Source organism: Parasteatoda tepidariorum, chromosome 4, assembly GCF_043381705.1.
Source record: "Parasteatoda tepidariorum isolate YZ-2023 chromosome 4, CAS_Ptep_4.0, whole genome shotgun sequence".
Lineage (NCBI taxonomy): Eukaryota > Metazoa > Arthropoda > Arachnida > Araneae > Theridiidae > Parasteatoda > Parasteatoda tepidariorum.
In genome coordinates this window covers 39,332,133-39,346,085 of record NC_092207.1, presented here as the reverse complement: position 1 = coordinate 39,346,085, position 13,953 = coordinate 39,332,133, and the positions used below count along the sequence as shown (strand labels likewise).

At 26.5% G+C, this 13,953-nt stretch overlaps 1 protein-coding gene across 1 annotated transcript in view; it reads right to left on the bottom strand.

Moving 5' to 3' along the window:
- The window catches only part of LOC122271235 (extracellular matrix protein 3), a 44,196-nt gene that overhangs the window by 10,153 nt on the left and 20,090 nt on the right, over window positions 1-13,953 (bottom strand). The window lies entirely within an intron of this gene.

The following is a 13,953-nucleotide window of genomic DNA, read 5'->3' as shown; positions in this document are numbered from 1 at the left end:
TTGTTTTTCGGTACTGTGCCATCTACTGTACAGTATAACATTTTGATAGTATTTAGTTAAGTTTTTAAATAATTTTCTTTTTTGCTTCGAATTTTAGGTTATGTAGTTAGTTTGCGGATATTTTGCGAAAACTTTAAAAATTAAAGATGCTAATTACGCAATATTCTATAGTTTTTTAATGCTGTATAAAGGCAAAAGAAATACTTGAAATAAAAAATTCATTTTCTCAGTTGAAATAAATGTTCCAAGAAATGCATTAAAGTTAATTTAAAAAATTCTTTTTTCAGAAAAAAATATGTCTGTGGTATTTGCTAAAGCTCACTTTATTCATATCATAAAATGCAAATCATAAATCACAATATCATAAAATTCAAATAAATTCACTTCATTTATATCATAATCTATACATATTTATACAAATTTCAACTTATCATGAACTTTAACAGATACTTTAACTTTAACTTTAACAGATACTTAACATGAACTTTAGATATAAGTTCCTAGACTTTTTTATAATTTGAAGTATCTAATTGTTTCAGCATAATAGATAAGCTTTTCCAAACGTTATTGATATTAACATTTCTTATTTAGATCTATTCAAACAATCATTTAAAAAATAACAAAGCAATTTTTTTTAAAAAACTAATTCAAATTAATTATAGGAGCATAGATAATGGACATACGTTATATTTCGAAATTCTTAAGAAGTTTCGCCATATTTAAAATAATACCTACTTAAAATTAGATATGTTAATAAAAATATTTTTGGTCAATTGCATACGAGTTTTATTCTAGCAAAATGTTTTATAGCTGACTTATAATATTTTCTGGTCACACCCAATCTGACATATAAATGAAAATTCAGCTTAGAAATTTAAAAAAAAATGTCAATGAACTTTCTTTACGTGAGGTCAAACAATACCACTCATTTTATAACACTTAATCGTTCGAAAAAACGGTAAGAAAAGCTATACCAATTATTATTTTTCTTAACAATAAATCCTTATTGCTACCGCGGGCTCATATGACGACTTAAGGTGGGCCATTGTTAGGCTTAAGAATTCAAATTACAAACATAGTTCAATCTACCTTATCATAATTAAGGTTATTCATTGCAATTCTGCAGAGTATTCTCCTTTTCTTGATGGTGGATATAATTGTTATTGAGCTTTTACTAAGCCCATTAACGGAGCTTAGGATGTTTAGCAACAGAGTAAAATAAATTTAATAACGTTGCTGACGTGTTCTTTTCGAACAAAAAAAGGGCTTGTACTTCCTTTAAGAAAATTATCTGAAGAATATTACTTGCTTCAAAGTACATTGAAATGTGTTTTATTGAATCTAGTTAGAATAAATTCAAATTTGAATCTATTCTTAAGACTTTTCAAAGTTTAAGTTTTAAAACCACTTATAACTTGGATTCTAAAATTTTGTAACTAGGTTGAATAAAAAGCATTTCAGTATGTAACTTGAAACAAAAAATACTCATAGATATTAATTAGTTGTTTAATAAATAAATTAGTTGTGTTAATATAACTTGTAAATTAAAATGGAGAAATAGAATCCGTTTTTGTCTGATAGAGATGCTAATAATAAAATTAGAAGCAGATGCGTTGCTAATTTCTCCAGAAATAACAATTAAAATTAAATGAAATAAAAAGAATATTTAAAGTCGAATATTAAAATTATTACATAATTTGGATTAAAAATTAACTACATTAACATGATCTAAATTTTCCCTTAAAACTGAGAAATATATTTTTATCTGGTAAATTTAATTTCTGAGAACAATAAATTCATTACAATAAAACATAGAACAATAAAACCATAATATTGGTACTTTGAACTATTATACGGCACAAATTTGTTGTAAATTTAATGAAATGCTAAACTGAATCATATTTTCCTTCAAATTGAAACACAATTTTAAAATAATCATGTTTAAAAAACACGATAATGAAGGATAACGATTACAATTTAAGAAACACGATAATATGGTTCAACTTTGCATCATATTGTTGCGGAAAATAATAACGATATTATGACGGTTTAAATTAAACGGTCCGAAAGAAACAACACTGCATTGTTATTGCATTTTGTATTTAAAATCTTTTGTTCTTTACTTTGCAAAAAAATTATGCCTATCTCAATACCATAAATGGAGGCAAGTATTTTTCACCAAAAGTGGTTTAGCGAAACGGCAGTGAAAATTCTTGGTGTAGGCAAACCTCAAGAACAGTTTTTAGTGTCGTGTAGCACCAGAAATGTTCTTTTATAATAAACTTTTAATGGAAATTAGTTGCCACCATTTTTGGTGCTGATTACGTTTGTAGTTACAATACGATATAATACACTTAAAATTGGTAAAGATATTTTCCGGTGCAATTAATAAGTCAGAATAATTAGTTTATAATGCATATACACACTAATTCTTAAAATAAACTTAGTTTGTAAATCGTACACTACGTATAGAAAAGAGAATATTAAGACCAATTCGAATTAGGCTTAACATAACACAAGTGGATAGAAATTAAATATTATAAAATCATTTAATACAATTGTTCACGGAGAAAAAATTATTATTTTAAATTCATTGTACTTGTATTGTAATAACATTTATGAAAAAAATTAAATAAAAAAATACACTAGAAAAAACCTAATTTTGGTAAGAAAACCAAAATATACATATTTAAAATATTTAAATAATTTATTTGGTAATTTCTCTCTCTATATATAGAAACGGTTTATCGGAGATTCTAGTATTAATAGCTCTCACAATACATTGAGTAAAAAGCAGAAAATAGTAAATTTAACTGAATAAATGGTCTTTACACCACGCTCTAATTTTGTTTCCACATTTAATATCAAACAACATAGTAATGAAACCGCATTTTATTGTTAGATTTTACCAAAATTTACATAATCTGAGACTTCCCTTAACAACACTACTACCATCTTTGGAAAAAATTATCATATTTAATTATCATGCCATAGAGCAAGAAACACGATAAGTTTTACCATGTTTTGGTAATTTTGACAGTATTACTTTTTCTTAGCGATTTATATACAGATACTTATAAGTTAAAATGTAATTATCTTTTTAAAACTACAACAAACATACATACATTTTGCAACGACTAATATTTGTTTCTGTACATGCATAGAGCGTGCAAGATAACAAATTCAACCCATAACAATGAACTTCTCTTACTGCGGAATGCTTAGCAGTGCTCAATACAACACCAAACTTAAACAACAGTAAGCTATATGGTAAACTATCTATCTTTGTCATCTGAAGATTTTCAAATGTAGCTAAAATTAGGATTTTTGGAAGTGAAAATAATTCATGAACGGTTTGAAAGTACACGAGCTTGGTAAAAGCAATCTCTTTTAATCGAGTTTAGATTTAACTACACACTTTTAAGTATATGTGAACAATTGCTTTGGTGTTAATTTAAAATAAAGTGTTTCTTCACATAGTTTTATAGTTTGTTCCACACCGAATTCGGTAGAATTTGGTAAAATATTACATCACAGTTTTTACAGATTAGAAAAAGGTGTTTGTTTCATTAAATTCTAGATACACCTTAATTCTCTACCTCTATTTAAGACACATACCGTATGCAGTACTGCAAAGTACCTCATAGTTATACAACCATCAATTAAAACCCATCTTTCTTTTTTTTTTCTAATCATTTTCTGTAATTCGACTTAAACACATCTATTTAAGATTACAACAAGCAGTATATTACGTAATTCCAAAAATAATGTTTTTCCTTATGCTAATGTCTGTTACAATAATCATATAAAACAACTTAAACTGTAATAATTATTAAGATTTTATGGATAATTCTGTCATTTTAGATGTTCTTTGATATACCGGATGCTACCGGATAGGCATCTAGGTATATACCTGTTAAAATGCGATAGAAAATTAAATAAATAACCAAGATCATTCTTCATTCAAAAAAGTTCCGACAAGTCGTATATACATACATTCTTCTTATCATTAAAGAAAGCCTGCCGCAAGAAGATAAAATATTCAGTGAAATTCCGATGGCCCATAACATTTAGAGGTTTGAGTTTAGATAAAAGACATGTAATTCGTGAAACGCGAAAAGATGTATTTGCGATACGTAGACTGGAGAATTTTAAAAAATATGCTGGTTTTAGAAACTCAAATAGATTAATATTTTATTAAAAAGAATTTTCATTTTTTAAAATTCTTTTAATTCAAAATTTCATTGAAGGTTTCGTTAAAAGTAACAAAGGGAGACATTAAATGCTTTTCACTTTAATGTTTGAACAAGTCCTTGAAAATTCTTAATTCAAAATTTTATAAAAGAGTTCACAAAAAGTATCACAGTGTAACATAGATATAAAAAAGACATTTTCCTCTTACGTTCGTACAAATTTTTAAAATTTTTTAATCCAAAATTTAATTAGTGTTCGTAAAAAGTATCACTGGGATGCCATCAAAGTGTTTACACTCTAATGTTTGAACAAACGCTTGGTACTTTTTAATTCAAAATTTTATTCAAGAGTTCGTAAAAAGCATCAGAGAGAAGTGTCAAAGAGTTATCATTGTAATGCAAGAACTTAAAAAGTGATTTACTATTTATTTCAAAGTGTAAGAAAATTACAAACCATTTTGTCTTGAAGTCTACTAAGACAAAAACATCAATGGAAAAGAATTTTTAACAATTTCACGATCACTGGTTTCAAAAGTAAGAATAGGAATTGGCTTACTAAACATATTTCTTTTACCCAAGAAAAGAATTATTTACGATTATGATATTCGAATAATTTCTAAAATAGCCTCCACGAAACATAAGCTGTCATGATTAGTGTTCTAAGTTAAGAATTATGCAAAATTTTACACGCATTTCCTAACTCATAATTAAAAATGTCTTTAAGACAAAATTATTCTTGGTAATTAGATAGAAATATCCTTAAGATACTTGATATCTAATCAAAGAACATTCGGTTTAGGGACCATGAAGAGCTGGTTTTGCGGACCTGACGTGGTTCGCAATATTGATTCACAACATATGGAATACGAAAATATCACGATTATCATTGACTATAATAATTAAGGAATACGGTTATATCATGATCCTTATCGGTAACTTATCAAAAATAATATCGTGGACGTTATACATAACGGCAGTTATTGAATACGATTTATTTTGAGTGTTGATAACTTTATTTTGGTTAAAGAAAGTTTATGTTGGTTTGGTTAAATTTCATTAAGTAATAATATTGACCGTTGTAAAAATAATATAAATTAGTAAAATTGGAAAAATATAGCGATAAGCTGTAAAATATTGATAATTTTGGACAGTAAATAGCGATATTAAAATTTATATTCATCAGATATAGAGGCCAATGTTCGCATTGGTGCAAACTAGGAAAAAGAATGGCTACAAAAACATATGCCTATAAGTATATGTTATAACATATACTGGTAAGTACCCAACATTTTTTAAACATTCTACGTACTAAAAAAAATATGAACTAAATCACATAAACACAAAACTATTTAAAATATATGTTTCAGAAGCCTGAAATATNAACGTTATACATAACGGTAGTTATTGAATACGATTTATTGTTAGTGTTGATAACTATATTTTGGTTAAAGTAAGCTTATATTGGTTTGGCTAAATTTCATTAAATAATAATATTGACCGTTGTAAAAATAATATAAATTAGCAAAATTGGAAAAATATAGCGATAAGCTGTAAAATATTGATAATTTTGGACAGTAAATGGCGATATTAAAATTCATATTCATCAGATATAGAGACCAATGTTCTCATTGGTGCAAACTAGGAAAAAGAATGGCTACAAAAACATAGGCCTATAAATATATGCTATAACATATACCGATAAGTACCCAACATTTTTTAGACATTCCACCTACTAAAAGAAAAAAAAATATATGAACTAAATCACATAAAAACAAAACTATTTAAAATATATATTTCAGAAGCCTGAAATATATACGAGTGACACTCGTATTATGAAATTAAAATTTTCTCCTTATTAGAAATATAATAATATAATAAAAGCCATGTTATCCACTAACGAGACTACGTTTTTTTTCCTTTTCAAATCATTAATCACAGCATCCTAAAAAACAAAAACAAAAAAAAAACAATGAAAAAAAATCTTCACTTTTTTTTTAAGCAACCTTACAACACCCTCCAACAGAGAGGGAACCATATATCTTCCAGCAAGTATCGTCTGCAGTAGCTTACAGGAGGGGTGCTTTACTGCCCCCCTCTCACTCGAAGAGGCTCTGGGGCATCAACTTCCCAATTACAATACAAATGGGATCCGTTTGACCCATTAGATTTTTCTAAGACAGCATCCGGCTAATAGCCAACAACAATGCCTACCTTAGGACCAGCAGGTGTGTTTGATATCTGAATTAGAAAAAAAAAATTGTTCTTCCCCTTATGGTCTTCCTTCCAATTTTCTTTCTTTTTTACCACCATCAAATTTCGACCACTATCATCTTCAAAGCAGCATGGGATTTATCGAAATTAAACGTCGTCTTTGAGAAAAGAATATTAGATTTTAAATGGATGGTTTTATCACTCTAAAGAACTATGATGCTCAAGCTTTACGGATATGGTAGGATTTATAAAGCTAAATGCATTTGTGTTAAATACGGTATTTTATACAGAAACTTTTAAAATGCCCTTAATCAAATTACACTTTAATAACCATCTATTTATTAACTCCGAGAAAAATTATCGTTCAGTTACTTCAATTTTGTAAACTCTTGAGTTAAATTTACACTCAATATTTTAATTTAAATATTGTCTTAACTTAAGGAATTAGAAAAAAAATTCGTTTACGGGAAACAAATTAGGAGATTCATTTTTCGTTTTTTTTCACACAAATTTGATGCTATATATTTATTAAACTAGAAAGCTCCACCCTTGTAATCACCAATACTGTCATGATTTTTTCATGAATCTTTGTTTTTTTTCTTCCTAAAAGTCAATATTTTTCAACAAAAAAAAAGATATTATTTTGTTTATAAAATAGAAACTAATATAGTTCTTTTGTACGAACATGCTGTGAAAATATAAACCATAACAAAATAAATGATTACTTGAATGATGTGAAATGATTGTGAAAAATAATGAACTCTACTTGGAAAATAACAATATAACAGACATATTATACAATTAAAAAAAATTACCAAAATAGCATAATGGTACAACTTAGTGAGTATATTTATAGATATAGATGAGTTTTCCCATGAATTTCTGCTTCTATATGGCAGTTTTTTATTTAAAAAGAGAAAAAAAAACGATTTTCTGGAAATAACTAAGAAGTATAAAAATACATGTTTGCCATAAATAATAAAAATACTTTAGATTACCACTATAGATATTAACTTTTACACGATGATTTATACTTCAAATAAACCAAAAATTATTACAGCTATTATTACAGCTCAAGTATTATGATACAATTATTACAATACAATTATTATAATACAATTATTATAATACAATTATTATAATACAATTATTATAATACATTTATCATAATACAATTATTATAATACAATTATTACATCTCTTTTATGAAAGTGTGTAGCGATCTGCAAAACTAGGTCCTATGATCAGATCATCCGAAGTGAAACCAAATTTTGATAGCCACGAGCACTAACTCTTTAATTTAATAATACGATAAAAATTTATTTATTAGCATTTATTTTTTAGATGTAATCACGATACATTCATTTAAGAGCATTTTTATTTCTTAGTGAAATGTATACTAATTTTAAAACTATCTACCCCATTCTGGGGTAAAGTGGTTATATCAAAACATGATTTTTTAATGCATTACTGTAAGAAACTAGACAAAATAGATAAGTTATGCTTCTTATTTAATCTATATTATTCCAAGGTACATAAAATGCATCAAAATTTTAATGGTTTGATTTTAGAATCTTCTTCAAGAAAAGATTGATTTTAAACCCACTTTAACCCACCTCACCCTAGTAATAAAATTATTTGCTAACTTAATATGAACTTTAAGATTTTTAAAATAAGTTAAAAATATTAGTATTTAATTATATTTTTTTTCGAATGACTTATTTTTAACTCTTAATCTGTTGAGGACGGCTGGTACATTAGTTATTTAATTAAACAAGCGAAATGTCTCGGTTCCTATTTTCTTGTAATAAATTATTTCTATCGATAATTTTACGGAAAAAAAATTAGAGAAGAACTGTTAGGTTAAATAGACATAAAATTCCGTTTTCAGAATCCCAGATTTTAGATAAAAATCTCGCTATTTATTTTATCTGAAAATTAAATAAAATTTTAACCATAGTTTGAAAATAGATAAGTCTTTAAATTATCTTTGAAACCTTATATCTTCTGAATAAAATCTTGTGTTCCTTAATTTATAATTAAGATTAAATATAACATTGAGTAAAACTCTTTTCTTTAAAATTTTACATAGATTGTCTTTCTGTCTAAAATATTTAAATAAAAAGTCGCTTTTTCAAGTTCATAGTAATGTAATTTAATCTGAACAAATGTCAAAGACACGACAGACTTTATTTAAGGAATTAACCTTGAATGCTGCTGATATAATCTGTAAAAAAGAAATTCGTTTTCTAATAAATCATATATAATGAGCTGAGTGGGTCAAAGATAACATAATATCTTTCATCTGCCGACCGATTTGTTTTTTAAATAATTCCAAGACAGATGACGCTATTTAATAGAATGCGGAAATTACGTTCTATGAAAGTTATAAAATTTATTTATATTATAAAAAAGGTAAGACATTTATAACAAAATAAGAGTTTGTTTATGAACCAATTTTGAAAAACTACAATTTATTAATTATAAGAGTCTTGAGTTAATCATCGCCAATTTCAGTTGATGGATAATTTGCTTCAAAGTGTTGACACGTATTAATTCTAGCAACAGGAGTTTTATTAATTTCAGAAATCAAATTTCTTAATCTTGATGAGGTCTTTGGACTCATTAGTCACAGGCTTTTGCCAAATTAACAAATTATCTGTTAAATTAGAGACGTCTAGTTGGCAGATTACGTGTGAAAAACGAATGAGGCATAATAATGATTTTTTACTGTTTGCCCACATGAAAGCAATGCGTATAATTTAGGTAAGGGATTTTAACTATTATTTTAGTAATTTTCACTAGAATCCCAAAATTAAATATGAATGAAAGTTAATAGACTATAGAAGTAGTTTTCTGATTCTAAAGATCTTGAAACTTTTTTAATTTTTATCAAAATATCAATCTATTTAAGTTTGCGTTTGTTAGTGACAAACAGAAAAATATTTCAAAGACTGTTTCTATGTATATGCCTTAGGATAATGGAATAATTTAACCTTTTCTGTTCGAACAGTTAGAAAAATTAAAATATTTTCTAATCAGCTTAAAATTTTAGGCTGATTGCTATGCTCTCTTAGGCTAATGAATTCTGGCTTTTTTCAGGCCGTTTATAATAAACTCTTGAAGAGAGTTTATTGCAGTTATCCTACATAAAGTCATTCTAATTGTGAAATTATTAGCACATTATCTTAGCCTAAAGATATATAGGCTGGTTGTAATAAGCTTAAGAAATAGGACAGAATGCAAGATTTTTCTAATTGACCAGGTACATTACAAAATGCAGGTGACATTTGTAAAGAGCCAAATTTTTCAATCAACCTGTGTGAAATAGTGTGCAATTTTTGCATTTAAAGTTTTCCAAATTTCCTTCCAATGAGTTTTGCAAAATGAGACACTGACTGTGATTGTTGAGAGAGTTCAATATTTTCAACATTAAACTTGAATTTCAATATAGAAACCAAAACATTTAAGGACCCTTAACTATATTATCAAGTACATACACATATTCCTTTTCATTCCGAGCATAGGGCTTCTATCACGGCTTTCCATCTCACTCTATTTATAGCCAGATATTTTATCACTCTCCATGTCTTTCCTATTGTTTTCAATTCGCTTACAATAGTCCTGCACTAAATATTTTTAGGTCTTCCTCTTTTTCTATTGCCCTGAGGGTTCCAATCAAAAACTTCCTTTACTTTAAATTTTTAAGGTTTAAGTAGAACATGACCAATCCATTTCCATTTACTTTTCTAATTTCCAGATCAATTAGTTTCTGTTTTGCTTTTCTGAGGACTTCCGCATTACAAATTTATGGAACCACTTTATACGCAAGATTCTTCTTAAACAGTTGTTAATGAATACTTGAAGTTTGAAGTTACAAGATCCCTTAATTAATAAATCATTTTCATATATTTTTCAAATTCCTTATTTTACTTTAGTATTTTTTTTCCGTCTCATCGTATCCGTTTTTAGTATTTCCAGCCAATAGAATGATATTTTAAGAAATGAATCATTTTTAATAAAATGTTATAGCTATTTACTAGAAGAAGCCTAACTATTAGAGTAAGACTTTAAGGAAAATGCTTGATTATTTTGGAATTATTGATATTTTTAAAATTAGTTGAAGACATTAGTAGTTATAAAATAGTTTATAAAACGTTTGAAATTAAGATTACCATAATAATTTAGACAAAACAATTTTAAATTTATACTTTAAAAAAAAAAATTAATGGTTTATATTAGAATTTTAGAATAATGGTTTATATTAGAATTAGAATTTTAACCTTTATAAAAAAAGAAAGATAAAAACATAGTTTTGGATAGAAATTTTCTACATATTCATTTATAACTTTAAATTGCTTTTTGAAAAAATTATTATTTTTTAAAGCTTTAAATATCATATGATTAAATATATTCTACGGAAATTCAATTTAAAAAATGCTGTACCTTGTTTAGATGTCATTTTAGTCAAAAGTATTATTTAAAAAAAATGTGTTTTAAAAATAATGAAGATATATTCATCGTTTAAAATATCGACATTCCATATTACTTTAATTCATCATTTGATATAAAAAATAATAACTTTCTAAGGATTTTCTCATTGAAACTTTCAGAGAGAAATATTTACTTCAACCAATGTACTTTTAACGAGTTCTGAGGAAACACAATTTTCAGAGATAACGATCGTATTATTAATGGATTTAAAACTTTGGCTATAGACGTAGAAAGATCGTAGATGTGTAAAGATCTCGTCAGGAGAAGTAAACTTTCTACAAGAATAAATAAATATTTAATATTTAAAGGCAAAACCTGAAAAAAAATAAGGAAAAAGTACTTACATTTTAAATAACTTTCGAACAAATAAGAATTTTGAGCAAAACTCTCACTAAAATAATAATAGAAATTATATCGATGCATTTCAGCTCACAGTAGATCAATCATAGTTTTTTTTTAAATTACAAGTTCAACAATTAATGATTCTCGAACTAATTGTCGAATCAAATTTTCTTTTATTCCCTAGTACTTCTTTTACATTTTTCAAAACACCTTCGTAATTTTTGATTTTTAAGCTCATAGATTTTGAACAGTAAAGAAAAATGCAACGTGAAGCAAAAAGAAATTTAATAAGTACTCAAAATTGAAGTAATTTTCGAACAAATTGAAATTTAGAAAAAAACCTCTGTCTTAAGCTCATTAATAAATGTGACCCTTTTTACATTACAAATGTGGCCTATTCAGCATTTTCAAACTCTGTGGTTGCACTTATGGACCATATTATATTTTTTCCAACAAGTTTGACAGTTAATAATTCTCTAGCAAATTAATAACAGCTAAATATTTATAAACCATAGTAATTCGCGTACACTTTTCTACGCGCATTAGTAATTTCAAGTCTCTAAGTCTTAAATTGTTTGCACGGAAATACAAAATGTAACATTAAGTTGAACACAATAAAACAGCAGCGGCGTCAGCGGCCTTCACGATTTTTTAATATAGAGAGAGTCTTACGCGTTCAACGTTTAATTTTTTACGTAATGCTATTCTTTTATCATTTCATATGCTCTATTAACGAAATAGGCTAATTACAATCTAAAACAAGTTCAGTTGCACATAATAAAGAGTTACACCATCTTTTTTTAATTTGCATATTCATTTAATCCTTCTTCATAAAAATGTCCACATACAATTTAAAAGAAAACTATATCCTTTTTAGATGATGGATTGACTTGAGGCTACACTGTGTTTCATACCCTTTTTTTTTTTAATAATTAAGTTGGCATCAATGAAAGTCTTGTTTAAACACAGTTCTAGAGTCTACATACCATAAAGAGCTCTAATATCTTTACCGACCGGATACGAAATCGTGTCAGTATCTTGATCAGTTTCTTTTTATTAAATTTCAATACTAAAATTTCACATTTTCAATGCATATTAAATAAAAACTTTCTTTCTTGTTTTCTAAAATCAATATTTCAATTTTGGTTTTTTTAAAAGAAAAAGAAACAAACAAAATCCCTTTAAACAGGAAAATTAAAAAAAAAAGTATTTCGAAGTTATATTGCCTATCTAAAATAGGTCATGCGTCCTATTACACATATNTTAATTTTAACATTTAAAAAAAAAGAAAGACAAAAATATAGTTTTGGAACGAAATTTTCTACATATTCATTTATTACTTTATATTGCTTTTTAAGAAAATTATTATTTTTTAAAGCTTTAAATATCATACGGTTAAATATATTCTACGGAAATGTTAAGTATATTCTACGGAAATTTAAAAAATGTTATATCTTGTTTAGATGTCATTTTAGTCAAAAGTATTATTTAAAAAAAGGTGTTTTAAACGTTATGAAGATATATTCATCGTTTAAAACATCGAAATTCCATGTTACTTTAATTCGTCATTTGATATAAAAAAAATTATATTCTAAGGATTTTCTCATTGAAACTTTCAAGGAGAAATATTTACTTCAACCAATGCACTTTTAACGGGCTCTGTGGAAATACAATTTTCAGAGATAACGATCGTTTTATACATGGATTTAAAAATTTAGCTATGACGTAGAAAGATCGTAGATGTGTAAAGATCTCGTCAGGAAAAGTAAATTTTCTACAAGAATGGATAAATATTTAATATTTAAAGGCAAAACCTCAAAAAAAAATAAGGAAAAAGTACTTAAATTTTAAATAACTTTCGAGCAAATAAGAATTTTGAGAAAAACTGTCACTAAAATAATAATAGAAATTATGTGGATGCATTTCAGCTTACAGTAGATCCATCTTAGTTTTTTTTAATTACAAGTTCAACAATTAATGATTCTCGAACTAATTGTCGCATCTGATTCTTCTTATTCCATAGTACTTCTTTTACATTTTTCTAAACACCTTCGTAATTTTTGATTTTTAAGCCCATAGATTTTGAACTGTAAAGCAAAATGCAACGTAAAGCAAAAAAATTTTTAATAAGTACTCAAAATTGCAGTAATTTTCGAACAAATTGGAATTTTGAAAAAAGCCTCTGTCGTAAGCTCATTAATAAATGTGATCTTTTTTGCATTACAAATGTGGCCTATTCAGCATTTTCAAACTCTGTGGTTGCACTTATGGACCGTATTATTTTTTTTCCAACAAGTTTGACAGTTAATAATTCTCGAACAAATTAATAACAGTTAAATATTTATAAACCATAGTAATTCGTGTACACTTTTCTACGCGCATTAGTAATTTCAAGTCTCTAAGTCTTAAATTTTTTGCACGGAAATACAAAATGTAACATTAAGTTGAACACAATAAAACAGCAGCGGCGTCAGCGGCCTTCACGATTTTTTAATATAGAGAGAGTCTTACGCGTTCAACGTTTAATTTTTTACGTAATGCTATTCTTTTATCATTTCATATGCTCTATTAACGAAATAGGCTAATTACAATCTAAAACAAGTTCAGTTGCACATAATAAAGAGTTACACCATCTTTTTTTAATTTGCATATTCATTTAATCCTTCTTCATAAAAATGTCCACATACAAATTAAAAGAAAACTATATCCTTTT